This window comes from Erinaceus europaeus, chromosome 3 (assembly GCF_950295315.1).
Source record: "Erinaceus europaeus chromosome 3, mEriEur2.1, whole genome shotgun sequence".
NCBI classification, from domain to species: domain Eukaryota; kingdom Metazoa; phylum Chordata; class Mammalia; order Eulipotyphla; family Erinaceidae; genus Erinaceus; species Erinaceus europaeus.
Genome location: NC_080164.1, coordinates 120,138,631 through 120,166,530, shown reverse-complemented (window position 1 = coordinate 120,166,530; position 27,900 = coordinate 120,138,631). Strand labels below are relative to the sequence as shown.

The 27,900-nt window shown below is 38.5% G+C and overlaps 1 pseudogene; it reads left to right on the top strand.

Moving 5' to 3' along the window:
* Positions 1-767: 767 nt before the first annotated feature.
* LOC132537530 (UDP-glucuronosyltransferase 2B15-like) lies at positions 768-27,034 on the top strand (annotated as a pseudogene).
* Positions 27,035-27,900: the final 866 nt, after the last annotated feature.

Below are 27,900 nucleotides of genomic sequence, written 5' to 3'. Positions count from 1 at the left end.
TAGAATAAGAGGGAGAGACACTTGCCATAAATGATCTACCACTCAGGAAGCTCCCCCCAACCCTGCAAGTGGGGACTAGGGACATGAGCCTGGTGATAATATGTACACAATGGAATATGAGCTATCTCTGGAATCCTAGTTCATTAATTGAAAATTATACAGATAAGATAGTGACCAGTATGTGCAAGGTCTTCAATTATAATGGGACAATAATATTTTAATATGAAAATAGATATTAAACAAAATTTGTGTACACATGAAGTCACCTACCTCTCCACACCCTTTTTTCAGTTGCCACTGAGGTTATTGCCAGGGCTTGATGCCAGCACTACAAAACCACTACTGCTGTTTGACCATTTCTTCTTCTTTTACTTTTTTTCCTCTTCTTTATTAGATAGGACAGAGAGAAATTAAGAGAGTAAAGGGAGAAAGAGAGGGAAGAGAGAAAGATGGACACCTGCAGGCCTGAATCACAGCTTGTGAAGCATCCCTGCTGCAGATGGGGTATGGGGAGTGGGGGCTGGATCCTAAGTCCTTGCCAGGGACCTTGTGCATAATATTATGTGTGCTTGACCTAGTACATGACTGCCCAACCCTCTTACTTTCCTGTTTCCCAGTCTGATATCTACCTAAATACTTTGGATGTTCATACTATGTAAATATGTAACAGAGTGGCAGTTACATTTTAACTTCCTGATTTCTTTATGGATATAAGCATTTGCAATAGCAAAAAGGTACAGGTGTTTGCAAAGAAGAATCTTATTCCACCAAGATGCCGATGAAGTGTACTTTTGTTCTTCTGCTGCTACAAGTGGCTTGTTACTTTAGCTCTGGGAAGTGTGGAAAGGTGCTGGTGTGGCCCACAGAATACAGTCATTGGATGAACATCAAGGCAATCCTAGGGGGAGTTAGGAAGATGCCAGACTGAGAAGTCTCTAACAGCGAGTGCTCTGATCGCATCGTCGGCAACGGTAGGATTTTCTGCCTTTAGCAGGCCAGTCAATAAGGAGTGACACCAAAGAAGTGGTTACAATTTAATTTAGGTTAAGAATTAGAGTAAAGGTGACACGGACTAGCGGGGCTCCAGAATACCCAGGCGGCGCCGGGCAAGGCGAGTGCGCCGGGCATTGTCCTCCGCCAGCCCAGGAAGGCGGCTCCTCCTCCGCCGGTTGCAGAGCGCAGCGGGCAGAGGACCCGGAGAGAGCACTTTAGCTCAGGGGCTTCCTCTTGGGAGTCTCCAGGGTCCACTGGGACCCTGAGGGCGGATCCAAAGACTTCTTGAGTATAGCTCTCATTGGATCAAAGGACTTGGAGTTAGTTTTCATTTTTGAGAAATCCTTTAAAAAAGTCTGGAGGGGGGGTTTCCCGGAAGATGGCGGACTGAGAAGCGGCTAGCCTTTGAGCTCCGGACACATCTCATGTAAACAATAGGATTTTCTGCCTTTAGCAGGCCAGCCAATAAGGTGTCATAGCGGTAAAACCAAGGAGGTGTCTATAACTTAATTTGGGTTAAGAATTAGAGTAGGGGAAAAAAATTCTTTTTTCTTCCTTTTAATTTTCAAGCATACATCCTTCCCGCCCCCCCCCCCCCCCATAAGCAGTGCCTGGGACCAGCTACTAGCAGGATACCCCATACCACCAAACAGGGTGTTTTTTTTTTTTTTTCAATTCACTGATACACATTTGGGAAGTTCCTCGCACTGCTCTTTAATTACAACTCTTCTTCTTATCTTCTCCCTTTTCTCTCTCTTATCTCTCTCTATATCTTTTTTTTTTTAATCTTGTCATACACTTCTTTCTTCTTTGCCTTTCTGAATTTGTGAATTACTTTGGGGAAGAAATCTGACCCAGAGTGGACTCTCTATGTGTGTATCTCTGTTCTAGTTCCCTTTACACTCTTGTTACCCCGAGAATATACACTGGATAGTAGATTTGCATAACTGTCTATTCTTGCTATCCTCTCTTTCTTTTCTCCTTCTTCACTGGGATTTGGTTACTATTTTTTCACGGATTGGAGAAATTGTTTGGCTAACTGGTAACGATTAAACTCCTTCAATACTTACTTCAGTTGCTACTGTAATTCCGGAGGTTGGTGAGGGCAATTGTCATAAAGGTATTTAGTACAGTGTTACTAGTGCTCAAAACACAACAACTGAGGAACAACAGAGCATAAAAAAAAGAGAGAAACACATAAATAAAAATGGGTAGATTAAAAACAAATAAAACTGCTACCCCAATGAGTGAAGACAAGAGCCCAGAAGAAACCACAAATCAGTCAGAAGTAACCATAGATAAGAAAAGTATGCAAGCAATAATAAACTTATTAATCACAGAAATGAAAACAACATTGGAGGAAAGGAATGGCAGTATTAGGGAAACAACAGTTGAGACGCCCAAGGAAAATACTGATTATCTTGAGACAATTAGAGAACTGAAAGCTGAAATAGCTGTAATGAAGAAAGAAGCAGAGGCAAGGGAAAGCAGACTAACAGAAGCAGAAAACAGAATTAGTCAGACAGAGGATGAGTCAGAGAAAACTAAGAAAGAGGTGAAAGAGCTTAAAAAGAGATTGAGAGACACTGAAAACAACAACAGAGACATATGGGATGATCTCAAAAGAAGTAACATTCGTATAATTGGCCTGCCAGAGGAAGAAAGAGAGGAAGGGGAAGCAAACATTCTAGAGGAAATAATAGAAGAAAACTTCCCAGACCTGAATAACAGAAAGGATATCAAGGTTCAAGAGGCCCAGAGAGTTCCAAACAGAATCAACCCAGACCTAAAGACACCAAGACACATCATAGTCACAATGAGAAGAAGTAAGGATAAAGAAAGAATCCTAAAGGCTGCAAGAGAGAAACAAAAAGTCACATACAGGGGAAAACCCATAAGACTATCTGCAGATTTCTCAACTCAAACTCTAAAAGCCAGAAGGGAGTGGCAAGATATCTATCGAGCCCTGAATGAAAAAGGGTTTCAACCAAGGATAATATACCCTGCTAGACTTTCATTCAAGCTAGATGGAGGGATCAAAACCTTCTTAGACAAACAACAGTTAAAGGAGGCAACTATCACCAAGCCGGCCCTGAAAGAGGTACTAAAAGACCTCTTATAAACAAGAACATCACTATAATACTTGCAATGTATCAGAGTAAACAAATTGTTTTTTAGAACAATGGCACTAAATACATTAAATCCATAATATCAATAAATGTCAATGGCTTAAACTCACCCATCAAAAGGCACAGGGTGGGGGGATGGATCAGAAAACATAACCCAACCATATGCTGCTTGCAAGAATCCCATCTGTCACAACAAGATAAACACAGACTTAAAGTGAAAGGATGGAAAACTATCATACAGGCTAACGGTCCACAAAAAAGGGCAGGAACAGCCATTATCATCTCAGACACGATAGATTTTAAATTAAATAAAGTAATAAAAGATAGGCAAGGACATTACATAATGATTAGAGGATCAATCAGCCAAGAAGACTTAACAATTATTAACATCTATGCACCCAACGAGGGACCATCTAAATACATTAAGCATCTACTGAAAGAATTTCAAAAATACATCAATAGTAATACAATAATAGTGGGAGACTTCAATACCCGACTCTCACACTTAGACAGATCAACAAAGCAGAGAACCAATAAAGATACAAGAGAATTGAATGAAGAGATGGACAGACTAGACCTCTTGGACATTTTCAGACTCCTCCACCCCAAAAAACTGGAATACACCTTCTTTTCAAATCCACATAACACATACTCAAGGATAGACCACATGTTAGGCCACAAAGACAGCATCAATAAATTCAAGAGCATTGAAATCATCCCAAGTATCTTCTCAGACCACAGTGGAGTAAAACTAACTTTTAACTACAAACGGAAAATTATTAAAAGACATAGAATTTGGAAACTAAACAACATGCTCCTTAAGAACCACTGGGTCAGAGACTCACTCAAACAGGAAATTCAAATGTTCCTGGAAACTAATGAAAATGAAGACACAACCTATCAAAATATTTGGGACACAGCGAAAGCAGTACTGGAGGGAAACTTATAGCCATACAATCACATATTAAACACCAAGAAGAAGCCCAAATGAACGACCTTACTACACACCTCAAGAACTTACAGGAAGAAGAACAAAGGAACCCTAAAGCAACCAGAAGGACAGAAATCACTAAAGTTAGAGCAGAAATAAACAACATCGAAAATAAAAGAACCATACAAAAGATCAATGAAGCCAAATGTTGGTTCTTTGAAAGATTAAACAAAATTGACAAGCCCCTAGCCAGACTCACCAAACAAAAAAGAGAGAAGACTCAAATTAATAGAATTGTAAACGATGCAGGAGATATCGCAACTGACACCACAGAAATCCAGAGAATTCTGCGAAACTTCTATAAAGAACTATATGCCACCAAGCTAGAGAATCTGGAAGAAATGGAACAATTCCTAGAAACCTATGCACTTCCAAAACTGAACCAAGAAGAACTACAAAATCTAAATGCACCAATCACAGACAAAGAAATTGAAACCATTATTAAGAATCTCCCCAACAACAAAAGTCCTGGACCAGATGGCTTCACAAATGAATTCTACAAAACTTTCAGGAAACAGTTAATACCCATACTTCTTAAGCTATTCCATAAGATTGAAGAAACAGGAATACTCCCTTCCACCTTTTATGAAGCCAACATCACCCTGATACCAAAAAGCTGATAGGGACAGAACAAAAAAGGAAAACTACAGACCAATATCTCTGATGAACATAGATGCCAAAATATTAAACAAGATCTTGGCCAACCGGATACAGCAACACATCAAAAGGATTGTTCATCATGACCAAGTGGGATTCATCCCAGGAATGCACGGCTGGTTCAACATCTGTAAATCAATCAATGTCATTCATCACATCGATAAAAGCAAAGCCAAAAACCACATGATTATCTCAATAGATGCAGAGAAAGCCTTTGACAAAATCCAACACCCATTCATGCTCAAAACTCTACAAAAAATGGGAATAGATGGGAAATTCCTCAAGATAGTGGAGTCTATATATAGCAAACCTACAGCCAACATCATACTCAATGGACAGAAGCTGAAAGCATTCCCCCTCAGATCGGGGACTAGACAGGGCTGTCCACTGTCACCGTTACTCTTCAACATAGTATTGGAAGTTCTTGCCATAGCAATCAGGCAAGAGAAAGAAATCAAAGGGATACAGATTGGAAGGGAAGAAGTCAAGCTCTCACTATTTGCAGATGATATGACAGTATACATAGAAAGACCTAAAGAATCCAGTAGAAAATTACTGGAAGTTGTTAGGCAGTATAGCAAGGTATCAGGCTACAAAATCAATGTACAAAAATCAGTAGCATTTCTTTATGCAAACACTAAATCTGAAGAAGAGGACATCCAGAAATCACTCCCATTTACTGTTTCAGCAAAATCAATCAAATACCTAGGAATAAAGTTGACCAAAGAAGTGAAAGACTTGTATACTGAAAACTATGAGTCGCTACTCAAGGAGATAGAAACTGATACCAAGAAATGGAAAGATATCTCATGCTCATGGATTGGAAGAATAAATATCATCAAAATGAATATTCTCCCCAGAGCCATATACAGATTTAATGCAATACCCATCAAAGTTCCACCAGGCTTCTTTAAGAGAATAGAACAAACACTACAATCATTTATCTGGAACCTGAAAACATCTAGAATTGCCAAAACCATCTTAAGGAAAAGAAACAGAAATGGAGGCATCACAGTCCCAGACCTTAAACTATATTATAAAGCCATCATCATCAAAACAGCATGGTACTGGAAGAAAAATAGGCACACAGACCAGTGGAACAGAATTGAAAGCCCAGAAGTAAATCCCAACACCTATGGGCATCTCATCTTTGATAAGGGGGCCCAAACGATTAAATGGAAAAAGGAGGCTCTCTTCAATAAATGGTGCTGGGAAAACTGGGTTGAAACATGCAGAAGAATGAAATTGAACCACTTTATCTCACCAGAAACAAAAATCAACTCCAAAAGGATCAAAGACCTAGATGTCAGACCAGAAACAATCAAATACTTAGAGGAAAACATTGGTAAAACACTTTCCCACATACACCTCAAGGACATCTTTGATGAATCAAACCCAATTGCAAGGAAGACCAAAGCAGAAACAAACCAATGGGACTACATCAGATTGAAAAGCTTCTGCACATCCAAAGAAACTATTAAACAAACAGAGAGACCCCTCACAGAATGGGAGAAGATCTTCACATGCCAGACATCAGACAAGAAACGAATCACGAAAATATATAAAGAGCTCAGCAAACTTAGCCGCAAAAAAGCAAATGACCCCATCCAAAAATGGGCAGAGGAAATGAACAAAACATTCACCACAGAGGAGATCCAAAAGGCTAACAAACATATGAAAAACTGCTCTAGGTCACTGATTGTCAGAGAAATGCAAATTAAGACAACACTAAGATACCACCTCACTCCTGTAAGAATGGCATACATCAAAAAGGACAGCAGCAACAAATGCTGGAGAGCTTGTGGGGACAGAGGAACCCTTTTACATTGCTGGTGGAAATGTAAATAGGTACAGCCTCTGTGGAGAGCAGTCTGGAAAACTCTCACAAGGCTAGACATGGACCTTCCATATGACCCAATAATTCCTCTCCTGGGGTTATACCCCAAGGACTCGATAACACCCAACCAAAAAGAGGTGTGTACTCCTATGTTCTTAGCAGCACAATTCATAATAGCTAAAACCTGGAAGCAACCCAGGTGCCCAACACCAGATGAGTGGCTGAGAAAGCTGTGGTATAGATACACAATGGAATACTATGCAGCTATCAAGAACAATGAACCCACCTTCTCTGACCCATCTTGGACAGAGCTAGAAGGAATTATGTTAAGTGAACTAAGTCAGAAAGATAAAGATGAGTATGGGATGATCCCACTCATCAATAGAAGCTGACTTAGAAGATATGAAAGGGAAACTAAAAGCAGGACCTGACCAAATTGTAAGTAGGGCACCAAAGTAAAAGCCCAGTGGTTAGGGGTAGACATGTAGCTTCCTGGGCTAGTGGGGGGTGGGAGTGGGCGGGAGGGATGGGTCACCGTCCTTTGGTGGTGGGAATGGTGTTTATGTACACTCCTAGCAAAATGTAGACAAATAAATCAGTAGTTACTTAATATGAGAGGGGGAAATCAATTGTATGTCACAAAGTTTCTCTAAAGACAAACTGAATCTTTTTAATATACAGGCTATGTATTTGATATGCAGACTCTCTCAAAAGCCTAGACCAAGTAGATTAGAAGCTTCCAATAGCACAGCTATATATAAGATACTGGGTACTGTACAGCAAACCATAACAAAGGGACTTTTCAAAGTTAACCCAATTAACAAATAATGTGATGATAATATTAACTATTGATTATCTTTTTGAACCCTAAGACAGCAGGAACCTCACATCTTCACTATAGAGCCCCTACTTCCCCCAGTCCTGGAACCCTTGGATAGGGCCACTTTCCCGTATGCCTCTCCCAATCCAAACCAAATAATATTGCATCCGTCGATCACAACCTAACCAAAGCAACGATTGCCATCTCAACATGCTTCACCTCAGACTGTATCCAGAGACTTCACGTGTGGAATGACAACCCTTCAGCTTCATTACTCGGGTTCCAGATGCCACCAGGATGCTGGCTAGGCTTCCCTAGATTGAAGACCCCACCAATGTGTCCTGGAGCTCAGCTTCCCCAGAGACACACCTTACTAGGGAAAGAGAGAAGCAGACTGGGGGTATGGACCGACCAGTCAACGCCCATGTTCAGCGGGGAAGCAATTACAGAAGCCAGACCTTCTACCTTCTGCAACCCTCAACGACCCTGGGTCCATGCTCCCAGAGGGATAGAGAATGGGAAAGCTACCATGGGAGGGGGTGGGTTATGGGGATTGGGTGGTGGGAATTGTGTGGAGTTGTACCCCTCCTACCTTATGCTTTTGTTCACTAATCCTTTCTTAAATAAAAAATTTAAAAAAAATAAAATAAAATAAAATAAAATTATACCTATATCTATTATTTAAAAAAAAAAAAAAGACAATCCTAGATGAGCTTGTCCAGAGAGGTCATGAAGTGACTGTTCTGACATCTTCGGCTTCCATTCTCATTGATCCCAACAAAAAATCTGCTATTAAATTTGAGACTTACACCACATCAGTCAGTAAAGATGAATTCAACAATGTTTTTATGGAACTGATTCATACATGGACCTACAAGATGCCAACAGATGCATTTTGGTCTTATTTTTCAATTATGGAATAAATAGGTTGGAAATTTCATGCTGTGGTTTATAAGCTCTGTAGAGAAGCAGTTCTGAACAAGAATCTCATGATGAAGCTACAAGAATCAAAGTTTGATCTTGTTCTTTCAGATCCTATTACTCCATGTGCTGAGCTCCTGGGTGAGCTGCTTAATGTCCCTTTCATGTACACTTTACTCCAGGCTATGCACTGGAGCGGCATCAAGGAGGAATGCCCCTTCCACCAGCTTATGTGCCTGTTGTTTTATCTGAACTAAGTGATCATATGTCATTCATGCAGAGGGTCAAAAACATGATTTATGTTCTTTATTTTGACTTCTGGTTTCAATTCATAAATGAGAAGATATGGGATCCCTTTTAGTGATGTCTTAGGTAAGTACTGTTTTATTTAGTAGCATGATGCCCTTATATCCCAAGTTCCTGAAAGAGAGTATCTAAACTTAACCTTGGAATTTAAAAGTGGTGATGAAACTGAGATGTTGAAATTAACATATAAAATGTTCTCTAGCCTCACAACTGTTACAGAAAAGCTCAAATTATTGGTTCATTTCCAACTATATGGTCCATTAAAAGGAATCTCCAACAAGTCTAAAACCACAGCTTGATCTACTGTTATCTATTGAACAAATTCCATGTCCAGTCTCATTTATTCATCAGCAATAGTCTTTATTTCATACAGAAATATGAGGTCCACAGTCCTAAGTTGAGATTCTCCACTAACCTCAAGTCACACAACTCCATGGACTTCTCCATTATTGAAATGTACTGATGGATTGGTGCACTTGCTATAAATGTTGATACTTCACTGCCACTTTAGTCTTCTTAAGTCCATACATTTACATGAGAGTCCACTGCAATGTAATGGTGTTACACATGATAAGGTTTTTAACAACTTGTAATGACATTATCCACCATTACATTTTATACACTGTAGTTTCACTACCTTCAAAATTCCATGTGCTGTGCTGATTTTTCAACCCTTAAAAATGGCATTAAAACTTTATTGACTAGCTTAATGCACACACAGAGATTAAGGAGTTTTGTAAATCTTTAATTTTTAAAATTATCTTCATTCATTTATTGAAAAGTGACAACCAGAAATCTGACAGAAGGAGAAATCAGAGAAGGAGAGAGATGAAAAGACACCTGAAACACTGCTTCACCACTCACAAAGCCTTCCCCTTGCAGGTGGGGACTGGGGGCTCGAGCCCAGGTCCTTGCATCTTCTAATATGTGTCCTGAAGCAGGTGCACAACCACCCAGTCCTGGGGGTTACACAGTTCTAGAACAACTTTCTGTGAAGAATTTAGAAAAAGTTTGTGCTTATTTCTCATCGGATTCCTTATCTAGTTTAAGTATTTTTTCCATATTACCTGAGGCAATCTTTCACAATTAGACATCAGACATGAAAATGTTGACCTTAAACAAAAGCAATGTGCTATTCCAACAGCATGAGCTTATTCAGAAACAAGTAACAAAAAGAGTGAAGACTGAAGTACATTCATGTAGAGACAGTTATTTCTGAGTCCAGGTCTAGGAACTTCTCTTATAAGATCTATGGGAGGGGGGAATATCGCTTCCTGAAGGAGATGAAGGTACCCTGTACTTTATTCATTTCCTCAGGGAGTGGCACATCTTCCCAGTTTTTCATCCTCTTTAAGTAGAGTTTCTAAAGATTAATTTTCAAAAACGTCTCTTTTTTTTTCTTTCTATCTTTTTTATTCGATGTGATAGAGAGAAATTGAGAGAGGACAGAGAGATAGAGAGGGAGAGAAAGTTTCCTGCTGACCTGCTTCAGACCTTCTGAAAGTGGGGAGCAGAGCTCTATTCTGGCTTCTTGGGCTTGGTTATAGGTGTGCTTAACTCAGTGCACCACAGCCCCACACACTCAAAAATTCTTCTCACTTTGTATTTTGTACATATAAGATCTACATATATAATGTGTGATTTGTATGCATATATTATGTTGGTTTGTCAGAAAAGCTGTGACATAGTTTTCTCTGTCTTTCTATGCAAAAATGCATCAAGACATTTCTGACAACTCAGTAGTTGCACATATACATGAAGCTGTGTGTATTAATATATGTAGCATTATTGACTACTTTATTCCAAGATCCTTGCAGTAAATTACCTGGCATATTCATAGCACAATATTAGTATCTCCTCTGTATTTTGCTACTGTTTTATGCTACAGGCAGACCCACTACATTACTTGAGACTATGAAGAAAGCTGAAATATGGCTCATTCGAACCTACTGGGATTTTGAATTTCCTCGTCCTTTCTTGCCAAACTTTGAATTTATTGGAGGGCTCCACTGCAAACCTGCCAAACCCCTGCCGAAGGTAACCTCTTCCTGTTTATGGCATTTTCTTTACTTGAAGCCTCATCATAGTATTCTTTTTTATTATTATTGTTTTATAACTTTTATTTACAAAAAGGAAACACTGACAATAACCATAGAATAAGAGAGGTACAACTCCACACAATTCCCACCACCAGAACTCTGTATCCCATCCCCTCCCCTGAAAGCTTTCCTATTTCTTATCCCTCTGGGAGTATGGACCAAGGGACATTATGGGTGCAGAAGGTGGAAGGTCTGGCTTCTGTAATTGCTTCCTCACTGAACATGGGCATTGACAGGTTGATCCATACTCTCAGCCTCTCTCTCTCTTTCCCTAATGGGGTGGGGCTCTGGGGAAGCAGAGCTCCAGGACACATTGGTGGGGTCATCTGCCCAGGGAAGTCTGGTTGGCATCATGGTAGCATCTGGAACCTGGTGGCTGAAAAAAGTGTTAACAGAAAGCCAAACAAATTTTTGACTAATCATGAACCTAGAGGCTGGAATAGTGCAAATGAAGATGTGGGGGTCTCTGATTTGTCGATAGTTAGTAGGAATATTTTAGTTATATTCAAAGGATCCATACTATACTAGTTTTTTTTTTTTTTTCTGAGTCTGAAATCTGATATGCAAGTGCACCCAAGTTATTGTCTGGGGAGATGATGTCATAGGTGGAAAAGGGACCAGAAAGCTGGATCAGGGAAGGGAGTAGCTTCCAAAAATGGGAAAGATACATAAATATTGTTGACTGTAAACCCCATTGATTTGATGTCATCTGGGGCCTATATTAAGCTTAGAAGTCTATGTGACCTCTGCATTCCTGTAGATCTGAGTTCACAATGACTTCACACTGTGTCCAGAGACATCAGGCATGGAATGTCAGCCCTTCAGCCTCATTACTCAGGTGAGGCCTTTCCTTTCATAGGACTCTCTAATTCCATTTTAGGTGATTCACTTCCTAACAAAGTCCCAAAACCTAGATATAGACTAAGTCCCATGAGATAGGGCATATGTTCACATGTATCCATAATTTAGGGCAAGATAGATAACTAAAAGCAAAAACGAGCAATAGTCTGCAGTGAGTCCGAATATGCAGCAAGCAAGTAAAGTAGAGAGACCTAAAATGACATTATAAAGTTCATAATGAAATAGTGTCTACTTAGCCTTAGATACCCTCTTCACCTATTCCTATTATACTTCCCTTAGTCACTCCAAAGTTAACCTTATCAAAGTAAGGACTATAAAAGCTGAATAAGAGCAACAGACTGGCATACTTTAACAATGACTTTTTAGTCACTATCATGACACCCCATCAGCTGGGGGCCTATTCAGGGAGTCCTGAGATTCCCAAACAGACATGATGGCCCTAGACCTTGAATAAATCCCTCTCTCCAATGTTACCGGTCATCTATATCAGGAACAACACAATAGACCCCTTTGTGGGCCTCATAGGACCTTGCCCTCAACTTGGATCAACAGTAGTAGATAATGTTCCATCCTCTGAAGGGAGGCTGGGCAACATATTCTATGCTACCCCTGAGGAAGATGGGTTATGAAATTAGGGCAGCTTGGAACGTTCCTAGTCTTCATAGAACTCTAAGTATTTTATCTTAAAAGGAAAACTTTTCCTCAGAAACAAAGATGTGTACTCACAACATGTTTAGATGAAGCTCAACGTTCACTTACCATCACTTCATTATTAAGGTTATTAATATTAAGACATTGGAGATATTTCAGTGTTATAGTGTCTCTCTTCTCCCTGTGCCTCTGTCTCTCTAACTGAATGAAAATACTCGTCTGGAAGCCTTAATGTCATGCATAAACATTTTTAATTTTAAAATACAATATTTAATACAACAAGAATTGTTGGCAGGTGACCTGCTAAAGCAACATAGTAGTGTTCTATTTGTATAAGATTTTTTTTTCTTTTGGGAACTTAGTTTACAGTGAAGAACCCATTTCCTCCCACCTGACCAGACTCTTTTGCTTTTGAGACTATATACCTTGAACAGTCCACATTTCACTTTCTTTTTTTTTTAAGGTTTTATTTATTGATTCATGACAAATGATAGGAGAGAGTGAAAGAAACAGACATCACTATGGTACATGTGCTGCCGGGGATTGAACTTAGGACCTCATGCTTAACCATAGGATAAGAGGAGTACAACTCCACACAATTCCTACCACCAGATCTCTGTATCCCATCCCGTCCCCTGATAGCTTTTTGTTCTTTATCCCTCTGGGAGTATGGACCCAAGGTCATTGTGGGATGCATAAAGTGGAAGGTCTGGCTTCCCCACTGAACATGGGCTTTGACCGGTCAATCCATAGTCCCAGACTGTCTCTCTCTTTCCCTAGTGGTGTGGGGCGCTGGGGAGGCTGAGCTATAGGACACATTTATGGGGTTGTCTGTCCAGGGAAGTCTGGTTGACATCATGCTAGCATCTAGTATCTGGTGGTCAAAAAGCAAGTGAACATATAAAGTAAAACAAATTGTTGATTAATCATAAACCTAAAGGCTGGAATAATGCAGATGAGGAGTTGCGGTGGGTTTCCATTTTGAAAATAACTAGTAGGCATATTTTTAATTAAATCACTGTAGATACCCCAGATGTACACCTAATAGTTACAGCTATATAGTCCACATCCACCTCATATGCCAGTTACCTTCTAAGCCAAGTACTTAGCTCCTTTAACCTACCAATATCTCACCTCCACCTCTTTTCTGATATTTCTGTGGTCAGAGTTTTGATACTTTTTTTTTGTTCCTGGTGTTATTCATTTTTGTTTCCTTCTGAAAAAAAGGGGGGAATTTTACATTTTTTTCCTGCTTATTTCATTTACCTTAATATCCTTAACCTATGTCCTAATTGTAACAACAGTAAAATGTATTATTGATTCCTTTTTCTTTTTTCTTTTTATTTTTTTATTTATTTAAAAAAGGAGACATTAAAAAACCAGAGGACAAAAGGGGTACAACTCTACACAATTCCCACCAGCAGATCTCTGTATCCCATCTCCTCCCCTGATAACTTTCCCATTATTTATCCTTCTGGGAGTATGGACCCAAGGTCATTGTGAGATGCAGAAGGTGAAAGGTCTGGCTTCTGTAATTGCTTCCCAGCTGAACATGGGCATTGACTGGTCCATCCATACTCCCAGCCTGCCTCTCTTTTTCCCTAGTAGGGTGGGGCTCTAGGGAAGTGGAGCTCCAGGAAACATTGGTGAGGTCATCTGTCCAGGGAAGTCTGGTCAGCATCATGCTGGCCTCTGGAACCTGGCGGCTGAAAAGAGAGTTAACATATAAAGCCAAACAAATTGTTGAATAATCATGGACCTAAAGGCTGGAATAGTGCAGATGAGGTATTGGGGGGTACTCACTGCAGACTATTGTTTACTTTTGCTTTTAGGTATATATTTTGCCCTAGTTTATGGATACGTGTGAACATATGCTCTATCTCATGGGACCTGGTCCATCTCTAGGTTTTGGGACTTTGTTGGGAACTGACCCACCTGGAATGAATTTAGAGAATAGTATGAAAGGAAAGGTCTCACCCAACTAATGAAGCTGAAGGGTTGTCATTCCACACATAAAGTCTCTAGACAGTCTGAGGTGAAGCATGCTGAGGTGGTGCTCATTGCGTTGCTTATGTTAGGATCAGCAGATGCAATATTATTTGGTATGAATGAAGAGAAGCATGCAGGAAAGTGAGCCCCACCCTAAGGTTCCAGGACTGCGGGAAATATAGGTTCTATAGTGGAAGTCTGAGGTTCCTGATGTCTTAGGGTTCAAGAAGACAATAGATAGTTATCGTTATAATCACATTGTTTGGTTATTGGGTTAACTTTGAAAAATCCCTTTGTTAGAATTTGCTATATCACACACAACATCACCATAATTTATCTTATTTGACATTATTTGTATATAGCTGTGCCATTGGTTGTTTCTGTTCTCCCTGGTCTAGGCTTTTGAGAGAGTCAACATATCAAAGACTCAGCCTATGTAATAAAAAGACTCAATCTGTGCTTTAAAAAGTTTGAGATATACAGTCAATTTTTCCCTCCTCATATTAATTAAATAGAGATTTATATGGCTACAAATTAATAGGAGTTTACATAAACACCATTCCCACTAACAAAAGACTGTGTCCCACCCCAGCCCTCAACCCCCACACCTTCCTCCACTACCCCAGGAAGTCAAATATCCACCCTCACACTCACCACAGGGTTTTTACTTTGGTGCCCTGCTCTCAATTTAGTCAGATCCTACTTTTAGTTTCCCTTTCTGTTCTTCTTTCTCAACTTCTGTTAATGAGTGGGATCATCCCATACTCACCTTTATCTTTCTGACTTAGCTCATTTAGCATAATTCTTTCTAACTCTGTCCAAGATGGGTCAGAGAAGGTGGGTTCATTGTTCTTAATAGCTGCATAGTATTTCATTGTGTTTATATATACCATAGCTCTCTCAGGTGCTCATCTGTTGTTGGGCACCTGGGTTGCTTCCAGGTTTTAGCTATTATGAATTGTGCTGCTATGAACATAGGTGTACAAATATCTTTTGGTTGGATGTTATGGAGTCCTTGGGGTATATCCCCAAGAGCTGAATTACTGGATCATATGGAAGGTCCATGTCTAGCCTTGTGAGAGTTCTCCAGACTGCTCCCCACAGAGGCTGGACCAGCTTACATTCCCACCAACAGTGCAGAAGGGTTCCTCTGTCCCCAGTTGTTGCTGCTGTCCTTTTTGATATATGCCATTCTCACAGGAGTGAGGTGGTATCTCCATGTTCTCTTTATTTGCATTTCTCTGACAATCAGCGGCATGAAGCAATTTTTCATGTGTCTGTTGGCCTTTTGGATCTCTTCTGTAGAGAATGTTATGTTCATATTCTCTGCCCATTTTTGGATGGGGTCATTTGCTTTTTTGGTGCTAACTTTGCTATGCTCTTTGTATGTTTTGGTGATTAGTCTTTTGTCTGATGTATGGCATGTGGAGATCTTCTCCCATTCTGTAGGGGTCTCCTTGTTTGTGTGATAGTTTCTTTGGCTGTGCAGAAACTTTTCAATTTGATATAGTCTCATTGGTATGTTTCTGAGTTAGTCTTCCTTGTAATTGGGTTTGTTCCATCAAAGATGTCCTTGAGGTTTAGGTGGGAAAGTGTCCCACCAATGTTTTCCTCTAAGTACTTGGTAGTTTCAGGTCTAACATCCAGGTCCTTGATCCATTTGCAGTTGATTTTTGTTTCTGATGAGATAAGGTGGTTCATTTTCATTCTTTGGCATGTTTCAACCGAGTTTTCCCAGCACCATTTATTGAAGAAATCCTCCTTCTTCCATTTAATACTTTAGGGCCCCTTATCAAAGATTAGATGCCCATAGGTGTGGGGATTTAGTTCTGGGCTTACAATTCTGTTCCACTGGTCTGTGTGCCTATTTTTGTTCCAGTACCAGGCTGTTTTGATGATGATGGACTTATAATTTAGTTTGAAATCTGGGGGTGTGATGCCTCCATTTCTGTTTCTTTTCCTCAAGATGGTTTTGGGAGTTCTAGGTGTTTTCTGGTTCCAGGTAAATGATGGTAATTTATGTTCTATTGTCTTAAAGAAGCTTAGTGGAACTTTGATGGGTATTTCATTAAATTTGTATATTGCTCTGGGGAGAATATACATTTTGATGATATTTATTCTTCCAATCCATGAGCATGGATGTCTTTCCATTTCTTGGTATCAGTTTCTATTACCTTGAATAGTGACTTGTAGTTTTCAGTATACAATTCTTTCACTTTTTTAGTCAGGTTTATTCCTAGATATTGTATTGATTTTGCTGCAACAGTGAATGGGAATGATTTCTGGATGTCTTCTTCTACAGTTTCAGTGTTTGCATAAAGAAATGCCACTGATTTTTGTACATTGATTTTGTAGCCTGACACCTTGCTATATTGCCTAATAACTTCCAGTTGTTTTCTGCTGGATTCTTTAGGTTTTTCTATGTATACTAATATATCATCTGCAAATAGTGAGAGTTTGACTTCTTCCCTTCCAATCTGTATTCTTTTGATTTCTTTCTCTTGCCTGATTGCTATGGCAAGAACTTCCAATACTATGTTGAAGATTAATGGTGATAGTGGACAGCCCTGTCTAATCCTAGATCTGAGGGGGAATGTTTTCAGCTTCTGTCCATTGAGTATGATGTTGGCTGTAGGTTTGCTATATATGCATTCCACTATGTGGAGGAATTTCCCATCTATTCCCATTTTTTGTAGAGTTTTGAGCATGAATGGGTGTTGGATTTTGTCAAAGGCTTTCTCTGCATCTATTGAGATAATCATGTGGTTTTTGGCTTTGCTTTTATTGATGTGGTAAATGATATTTATTGACTTACATCTGTTGAATGAGCCTTGCATTCCCAGGATAAATCCCACTTGGTTGTGATGAACAATCTTTTTGATATGCTGCTATATCCGGTTGGCCAAGTTCTTGTTTAATATTTTGGCATCTATGTTCATCAGAGATATTGGTCTGTAGTTTTCCTTTTTTGTTGTGTCCCTATCTGCTTTTGGTATCAGGGTGATGTTGGCTTCACAGAAGGTGAAAAGAAGTCTTCCTGTTTCTTTAATCTTATGGAAAAGATTTAGAAGTATGGATATTAACTGTTTCCTGAAGGTTTTGTAGAATTCGTTTGTGAAGCCATCTAGTCCAGGAATTTTGTTGTTGGGGAGATTCTTAATAACTGTTTGATTTCTTTGTCTGTGATTAATGTATTTAGGTTTTGTAGTTCTTCTTGGTTCTGTTTTGGAAGGACATATGTTTCTTTTTTCTTTTCTTTCTTTTTTTTTTTTTTTTGCATTTAGGTTTTGTAGTTCTTCTTGGTTCATATGTTCCTAGGAAATCTTCAATTTCTTCCAGATTTTCAGCCTTGGTGGCATATAGTTCTTCATAGAAGTTTCACATGATTTTCTGGGTTTTTTGGTGTCAGTTGTGTTATCTCCTCTATTATTTACAATTCTATGAATTTGAGTCTTCTCTCTTTTTTTTCTCTCTTTTTTTTTAAGTGAATCTGGCTAGGGATTTGTCAGTCTTGTTTAATTTTTCAAAGCACCAGCATTTGGATTCACTGATCTTTTTTATGATTCTCTTATTTTCGATGTTGTTCATTTCTGCTCTAATTTTAGTGATTTCTATCCTTCTGGTTGCTTTAGGGTTCCTTTTTTCCTCTTCCTCTAAGTCCTTAAGGTGTGCTGAGAGAGAAACTCATATCTACAATCACATATTAAAAACAAGAAGAAGTTCAAATAAACGACCTTACAGCCTGATTGCACATCCTAAAGACCTAGAAGAAGAAGCACAAAGGAACCCTAAAGCAACCAGAAGGACAGAAATCACTAAAGTTAGGGCAGATATCAATAACATTGAAAATAAGAAAACTATACAAAAGATCAGTGAAAGTAAATGTTGGTTCTTTGAAAGAGTGAACAAAATCAACAACCTTTAGCCAGACTCACAAAAGAAAAAAGGGAGACTACTCAAATAAATAAGATCATAAATGAAAGAGGAGATATCACAACAGACACCACAGAAATTCAACATATCATATGAGGCTTCTATGAACAAATATATGCCACCAAGCTAGAGAACCTGGAATAAATGGATTTCACTCTCAGGCAGAAGTTGAAAAACAAGATCAGAAGAGAAAACACAAGTAGAACCTGAACTGGAATTGGCATGTTGCACCTAAGTAAAAGACTCTGGGGTGGGGGTGGGGGTGGGGAGAATACAGGTCCAACAAAGGATGACAAAGGACTTTGTAGGGGTTGGGAAATGTTATGCATGTACAAACTATTGTATTTACTGTCGAATGTAAAACATTAATTCCCTAATCTAGAAATTAAAGAGAGAGAGAGAGAGAGAGAGAGAGAGAGAGAGAAATGCATCCCATGTAGCTATCGATTTCATGCATGCATGGAAGAAGGCTGATTTCAGGAAGGTCTTATGTCAATGTTTATTGAAGAATCAAACAAACTCTGTTCTCTCAGTACTTCTCCCTGAACATCAAACTAAACTTAAATGTGGTAGATCTTGGAGAAGAAAAATGAATACCTCAATCACAATAATACTAATAGAAATTGTTAACATTTGTGGCCAAACAATACTTGTGTTCAAATCAATCAGATAGACATGGCCTTATTATTGTACTACAAAGATGATAGTTATAGAAAACTACTTGCTTTTTATTTTCATACTCTCACCCATAATATTTATACTTTATTGAGAGAAGAAAAATGATAATTGGCATCATGATTCTTACATTAGAGTCTGACCTCATAATATATATTAATGAAGCTAGTAGGTAAAATAACCAACATACAATAACCATATTTATCATTTATTCAAGTACATATTGGATCTGTGCTATATTTCCAAAATGATTAAATAATTTGCATTTAGTGAACATAATAAGACAATCTTGTATTTAGTGAAACATAATTTGAATACTTATCATTTTCTAGATATATGCCACACATATATAAACAGTATGAAAATAAACATTAGAACAAAAATATATAAAATTTACAGTGAATGTATTCCTTACATTTCTTTGAATCATTTTAATGCATTGTACTAAATGTTCTCAAAACAAGACTGAGTTGTCTTTGCCAGTATGTCAGAAAATGAGAAAAATCAGTCCACACTATTGATTAGTTTGTTGCTAGAGATTATTATTGGTTGGGGGTGATAGCATAATAGTTATGCAAAGAGACTCTCTTGTGGGGATGTGATATGGAACTCTGGTGGTGGGAAATGTGTGAAGTTTAACCCCTCTTATTCTATGGTTTTGTCAATATTTTCTCTTTTTTTATTTTATAAACAAACTAAATTTAAAAAAAGAAAAGATGGAGTCGGGTGGTAGGACAGTGGGTTAAGCGCAAATGGCGCGAAGTGCAAGGCCAGGCATAAGGATACCGGTTCAAGCCCCCGGCTCCCCACTTGCAGGGGAGTCCCTTCACAGGTGGTGAAGCAAGTCTGCAGGTATCTATCTTTCTATCCACTGCTCTGTCTTCCCCTCCTCTCTTTATTTCTCTCTGTCCTAACAATGACAACATCAATAACAACAATAAAAAACAAGGACAACAAAAGGGAAAATAAATAAATTAAATAATTATAAAGAAAGTAAAGGAGCAAAGGAAGGACCATTAAAAAAAATGCCAAATATATATAACAAGAGAGGTTGACACCTATATCTGTAACCTTAGGAGAACTTCTGCAATTTCCAATGGAGGGAATGGTGACACAAAATTGTGGTGCTGGGAATGGTGTGAAATTATACACATGTTATCTCAATTATTTTTAAATCAATAATAAATAACTGATAAAATTTAAAAAGAGAGAGAGAGACTCTCTTATTTGTGGCTCCAAGGTCTCAGATTCAGTCCCCCATAATAACAAAAGCCAGAGTACAGCAGTGCTGCGATTAAACAAAATTTTTAATGAGAGATTATTGTTATTATAATAGTATAGAAACCATCTCACACAGTAGGGAAACTATTGAAATATTACCTAGATAGAGCATGTGATTCAAGAAAAACATATGGCATAAAACAAAGCTATTAAGAGAAAAAAAAAAAAGGTCCTGGTGGGATCCAGGTGATCGTACACCTGTTTGACCACACATGTTGCAATGCATAAGGACCCGAATTCAAGCTCCTGGTCCCCTTCAGAAGAAAAGCTTCACTCTGGTGAAGCAGGGCTGCAGGTGTCTCTCTGTCTCTTTCCTACCCTATCTCCCCTCTCCTCTCCATTTCTGGTTGTCTTTATCCAATAAATAAAGATTTTAAAACTTTATGAACAAGATCATGATATATTCTTCCATCTAGTAAACATATAATCTGTTAAAACAGTGTTAATCAAAAGTCTGGGTCTATATTGTCAAAAAACATCTCTTGCTCAGGATTGTTCATTAACTTTCTTGATTAGTTGTATATAGTAAAAAAAAAAAAAAAAAGAAGTGATTATATAAATACCATGGCATATTACTCAGTATTTAAGAGGAGGAAGACTTTACTACATTCTCGAGCAAGAACAAATTTCGCTGCATTATGCCAAGTGGCACGAAACACTCCGAAACTCTACAATTCCAATTATATGAGGTGTCAGATTCATAGACACTGAAAACAGAATGATGGTTCTAAAGGAGGAAGTATACAATTAAAATTTAATGTTTATAGAATTTCAGTTTTACAACATTAACAATGCAGAGACTGCACAAGAACAGGACTATCCTTAAGAATACAGAAATGAGCACTGAGAAAGTGTTAAATGATAAATTATATCACGCATGTATTACTGCAATTGTAAAATTACTACTTTGAAAACTCTTGAAATATATGATGTCCTCATTTAACTTGTTCTAGTAATCTTTTCACTACTGTGTGCTATCCTGTTGTTCTCTTATGATGGAGTACATTATCTCTTCACAGGAAATGGAACAGTTTGTTCAGAGCTCTGGAGAAAACGGCATTGTGGTCTTTACTCTGGGATCAATGGTCAGAAACATGTCAGAGGAGACTGCCAACATGATTGCATCAGGCCTTGCACAGATTCCACAAAAGGTTAGATGAGCCACCCTGACAGTGTACAACTATTAATGTCAGTTCAATCTGTAAAGGATGTGATTATAGAAAGTTCAGGAGTAGGGAGTCGGGCAGTAGTGCAGCGGGTTGAGCACATGTGACAGGAAGCCCAAGGAACTGGATAAGGATCCCTGTTCAAGCCCTGGCACCCCACCTGCAGGGGTGTCACTTTACAGGCGGTGAAGCAGGTCTGCAGGTGTCTATCATTCTCTCCCCTTCTCTGTCTTCCCCTCCTCTCTCCATTTCTCTCTGTCCTATCTAACAATGACATCATCAATAATAACAACAATAATAATGGCAACAACAATAAAAAAGAAGGGCAACAAAAGTGAAAATAAATAAATATTATAAAAAATAAAAAGTTCAGGTGTGGTGGTGGTAGATATTCTTGAATATTAAACTAACTTATACAAATTAAATATGAACACAGCACAAAGGGAGTTTTTAATTAACAATAAATGTGCATGTGAAATAGTTCATGTGCATAGTGTTCTGTTCTGCTCTGCACAGGCCTCAGGTTGGAGTTCAGCCCCCACCACAGTGAAGGAAACTTCAGTGCTGTGGTTTCTTTCACCCGCTCTGTCTCTCTGCCTTCTCTGTCTCTAACAATAAAAAAAATAACAGTAACACTGTTGTTTCAATGGATTTTATTTTTGTCACTTATTTTCCTTTTCTTTTTAGAATTAGAGCATGGTAAAACTGAATTTGTCCATTGGAATAAGACACCTTTTTCTCCCTATTAGGTACTATGGAGGTTTGAAGGCAAGAAACCAGACACGTTAGGAAAAAATACTCGGCTGTTTAAGTGGCTTCCCCAGAATGACCTTCTTGGTAAGATTCTGGAAGAAAAAAAAAACTGAAATGAGATCACTCTAACAACAGTTCACAAGAAAACAAAAGTATTGACCATTTACTAATGAAAGGATTCAAAAGTAAATTTTGGTTTTGTTATATTTATTTTCTTTCTTTTTTTAAAGTTCTTTTTTTATATACTTATTTGTTTATTCCCTTTTGTTGCCCTTGTTTTTTTATTGTTGTAGCTTATTACTGTTGCTGTTGTTGATGTTATCATTGCTATATAAGACAGAGAGAAATGGAAAAGAGAGGAGGGGAAGACAGAGAGGGGCAGAGAAAGACAGACACCTGCAGACCTGCTTCACCACCTGTGAAGTGACTCCCCTGCAGGTGGAGAGCCTGGGGCTCGAACCGGGATTCTTATGCTGGTCCTTGTACTTTGTGCCACCTTCGCTTAACAGGCTATGCTACCGCCCAACTCCCTATTATATTTATTTTCAAGTATTGTGGGAGATGTAAGATGTGTAGGTATGTGTAAGATGTAACACTTGACAACACATTATAGTCATTTCTCTTATAGTCAGAATTAAAATATCTCTATTTTAGGTGTAATTATTTTCATAGTAAAAGTTTCAAGTTCCAGGATTTTCTCTCTCTTAGTTCTCCCATTTCATTGCTATTTGTTTTTGCTTTTTCAAATAGGTTCTTAGCACCATAGAAAAATAACCATTCTGGGACCAGGCAGTGGTGCACCTGACTAAGTACCCATAGTGCTAAGAACAAGGATCCATGCAAGGATCAAGGCTAGAGTCCCTGGCACCCCACTTGCAGAGGGGGCACGTCACAAGTACTGAAGCAGGTCTGCAGGTTTCTTTCTCTCTATCTTTCTATCTCCTCTTCCTCTTTCAATGCCTCTATGTCCTATCCATTTTTTTTTTTAATAATGCCTCCATAAGCAGTGGATTTGTAGTTCCTACACTGAGCTCAGGCAATAACTCTGAAGAAAAAAAAGAAAAAGAAAACCAACAACCCCTATTCTATTGTCACTAACTCTTCATTTATTGCTGAAAAAAATCAACTTTAAAGCTGCAATGTACATCATATATATATAAATATATATATATATATAATTTCTCTATTTCTAATGCCAATACTGTCACATTTCTTGCATGTTAGACAAGGTGGTTTCACTGTTTAAGACATTCTGTTCTTTTTAAAAAAATTTTATTTATAAAAAGGAAACATTTACTAAACCATCACATAAAAGGGGTACAGCTTCACAGAATTCCCACCACAACAACTCTGTATCCCATCCCCTTCCCTGATTCTTGAACCTTCCCTATTCTTGAACCCTCTTGGAGTATGGACCCAAGGTCACTGTGGGATGTAGAAGGTGGAAGGTCTGGCTTCTGTAACTGCTTCCCCACTGAACATGGCTATTGACAGGTTGATCCGTCCTCCCAGCCTGTCTCTCTCTTTCTCTAGTGGGGAAGGGCTCTGGGGAAGCACAGCTCCAGGAAACATTGGTGGGGTTGTGTGTCCAGAAAGTCTGGTTGGCATCATGCTAGCATATGGAACCTGGATGTTGAAAAGAGAGTTCACATAAAAGCCAAACAAATTGTTGATCAATCATGGACCTAAAGGCTGGAATAGTACAGATGAAGAGTGTGTGTGTGGGGGGGGGAGGGGGGGAGTTGTTCCTGAAAATATTATCAAAAAAGGTCTCACCCGAGTAATTAGGGTGAAGGGTTGACATTCCATGCCTGATGAATCCGGAAACAGTCTGAAGTGAAGCATGCTGAGGTGGTACTCATTGCGTTGATTAGGTTTGGATCCGTGGATGCAACATCATTTGGTATGAATTGAGAGAAGCATGCAGGAAAGTGAGCCCCACCCTAGAGGTTCCAGGACTGGGGAAATAATAGGCTTTAAAGAGGAAACAGGAGGTTCCTGCTGTCTTAGGGTTTAAGAAGACAATAGATAGTTATTGCTATAATCACATTATCTGGCAATTGCACTGACTTTGAAATATACCTTTGTTAGGATTTGCTGTATTATACACAACATCACCATAATTTATGCCCTTTGACATTATTTTTGTATCGCTGGGCTACCGGTTGCTTCTGTTCTCCCTGGTCTAAGCATTTAAGAGAGTCAACATATCAAAGACATTCTGTTCTTATATGCCATCACTGTTTCCTTATTTATACACATACATGATATTTCTTTTACCTAGAATGATCTCTTTAGTCTATTCATCTGGTATTTGTGTATTCAATTTTCAAGTTATAAGATTTCTTCATTTACCAGACTAGCAAATTAAATCACATTTTCTTTGAGATTGCAATAGATAAATGAACTTGTGCACTGAATCATTTACTGTCTCTCTTGGTGACATAAAATGTTCACTTTCATTTATTTCTCAGAATTATAGTTCATAATTTCCTAAAGTCTACCTCATTTTAGGTCATCCAAAAACCAAAGCTTTTATAACTCATGGTGGAACCAATGGCATCTACGAAGCCATCTACCATGGGGTCCCTATGGTGGGCATTCCTCTGTTTGCTGATCAACCTGACAACATCGCTCATATGAAGGCAAAGGGAGCCGCTGTGGGTTTGAACTTGGACACCATGTCAAGCAAAGACTTGCTCAGTGCACTGAAGACAGTAATTAATGACCCTTCGTGAGTATCACCAAATTTTCATTGATAATATTTATAGATAGGTTTAGTCTCATAGGTAACTATGAGTTTTCTATCTTTGAAATTTCAATATAAAATTATTACTGTGACATAACTGATCATAAATCTATTTTTAATCATTTATTTCAAAGTTAGATTTTAGCCTCAATGATATCAGCTAACTATACACTGAAACTATTAAAATCATATTTCTTACTGAAACATCATTGTATTATAACATTATAAAGATTTCAGGTGTGGATCACAGGAAATTAACATGCGAGATTTCTTTTTTCCTACCTGTACCCCATCATCTTTTTATTTTATTTATTATTTAATTAATTTTATTAATTTTTTAAATATTTATTTATTCCCTTTTGTTGCCCTTGTTGTTTTATTGTTGTATTTATTATTATTGTTGTTATTGATGTTGTCATTGTTAGATAGGACAGAGAGAAATAGAGAGAGGAGGGGAAGACAGAGAGGGGAGAGAAAGACACCTGCAGACCTGCTTCACCGCTTGTCAAGCAACTCCCCAGCAGGTGGGAGCCGGGTGTTCGAACCAGGACAAGAAAGCTGGGTCAGGGAAGAGAGTATCTCCCTAATATGGGAAAGGTGTATAAATATTGTTGACTATAAACCCCATCAATGTGATGTAATCTGGGGCCCATATTCAGCTTAGGAGCCTATATGACCACTGCATCTGTTCACATGTATCCACAAATTAGGGCAAAATATATACCTAAAAGCAAAAATACACAATAGTCTGTAGTGAGTCAGTATAATGTTCATAATGAAATAGTGTCTACTTAGACTTAGATACCCTCCTCAACTACTTCCTATTACAGTTCTCTCCCTCACTCCAAAGCTAACATTATGAAAGCAAGGACTGCAAAAGCTGAATAAGGGCAAGAGACTGGCATACTTTTAACAATGACTCTTTAGTCACTATCAGGCCACCCCATCAGCTGGGTCCCTAATCGGGGCGTCCTGAGATTCCCAAAGAGACATACATGATGGGCCTAGACCTCAAAGAAATCCATCTCTCCATCGTTACCGGTCATTTCTATCAGGTACAACACAATAGACCCCTTTGTGGGCCCCCATAGGACCTTGCCCTTAACTTGGATAAACAATGGTAGACAATGTTCCACCCTCTGAAGAGAGGCTTAACAATATACTCTATGCTACACCTGAGGAAGATGGGTCCTGATATTGGGGCAGCTTGGAACGTTCCTACTTCACAAGCAATCAAGCAGTGCCGCAGGTGTCTCCTTCTGTCTCTCTCTCCCTCTCTATCTTACTCTTCCCTTTCAATCTCTCCATCTCTATTCAACAAAGAAATAAAGTATTAAAAAACAGAAAAATATTTTTGGATTTATTATAATTGGGATGAGAATTCAGATGCAAAAATTAAGTAAGATATGCCATAAAATGATGAATACTTCAAGAAAATCTATGAATATAATGGTGGAAACAAAAGTTGAAGAAAGAAGTTACCCACAATAACAGTGACTGCAGAGGAGACATTTCACTCGTAATCATAATTCTCCTGTAAATATTTCAGTAAGATTATTCTATGTATTACCACAATCTTACATATATTCCTACAATGGCTTATATAGCACTTTTATTTCCTCTTAAGTCTGAAATGTATTTGTAAATCATAAAATTCCAATTTAAAAATCAAACTATCTATGAAGCTCCAAATAATATACATGCCATAAACACTTCAAATAATCATTTTGAACAATATGTGTAAGATTTCAGTAAAGTTTTGTAGAATGATATACTTGGGTTAACTCATCGCTTCAATGTCTCTGTTTCTGTGTTTCTTCCTAGGTATAAAGAGAATGCCATGAAGTTATCAAGGATTCAGCATGATCAGCCAGTGAAGCCTCTAGACCGAGCAGTCTTCTGGATCGAGTTTGTCATGCGCCACAAAGGAGCCAAGCACTTGAGGCCAGCTGCCCATGACCTCACCTGGGTCCAGTACCACTCTTTGGATGTCATTGGATTCCTGCTGGCTTGTGTGGCAGCTACTGTATATATCATCACAGCAGGCTGTCTGTTTTGTTTCCGGAAGTGTACTAAATCAGGGAAGAGGGAAAAAAGAGATTAGCGGCATCTGAAGCCAGGATCTGGTATGCTTCATAGATGGGACTCCTCCATTTTATTCCTGCTAGAAGATGTGAAGAAAGGCTACTACCTCTTGTGATAAAAATTAATATTTGCAAAACAACAATGGCAACAAAAGGGAAAAAATAGCCTCTAGGAGCAGTGGATTTGTGGTGCAGGTGGACAGCAATAACCCTGGAGGCAAAAAAAAAAAAAAAAAGAGTGGTAGATGGCGTAGTGGATAAAGCACTGGATTCTCAACCATCAGGTCCTGAATTCGATCCCTGTCAGCACATGTACCAGAGTGATGTTTGGTTCTTTCTCTCCTCCTATCTTTCTAATGAATAAATAAATGAATGAGAAAAGAGAGAGAGAGAGAGGAAGAGAAGGAACCATTGGTCTAGGCAGATACGTTGTTCCATTCTTTTAAAATTATTTTTATTTATTTGATAGAGACAGAGAAGTTGAGAGGAGAGGAGGAGATAGAGAGGGAGAGAGACACCTGTAGTCCTGTTTCACCACTCCTGAAACATTCTCCTTCCAAGTGGGGACCATGGGCTTGAACCCAGAACCTTGCACACTGTAATGTGTGTGCTTAATCAAGTGCACCACCTCCTGGCCCCAGTTGTTCCATTTTTCCCCCTAACGGACTGAATAAAAAGAAATTACTCTTAAATAAGTAATTAGGTAATTGTAATATAAGCAAATAATGAAAGGAGTTTCCTATGATGAATAATTACAAGATAGATTTGTGTATCCAGAATTTTGAAAGAACAAAGCAAAATAAATTATTAGCTGTACTTTAGAAGTTGTATTCAGTGTAGGTGGGGAGATAGCATACTGAAACTTGTTCATGCCTGAGGTCTCAGGTTCAATCCCTGACACCACCAGAAGTCAGAGCTAAGCAGTGCTTTGGTTAAAAAAAGAAAACAAACAAAAAAAAAACCACCAAAGCTTTTAATGTAATAGTGTCTGTAAATGATCTAATT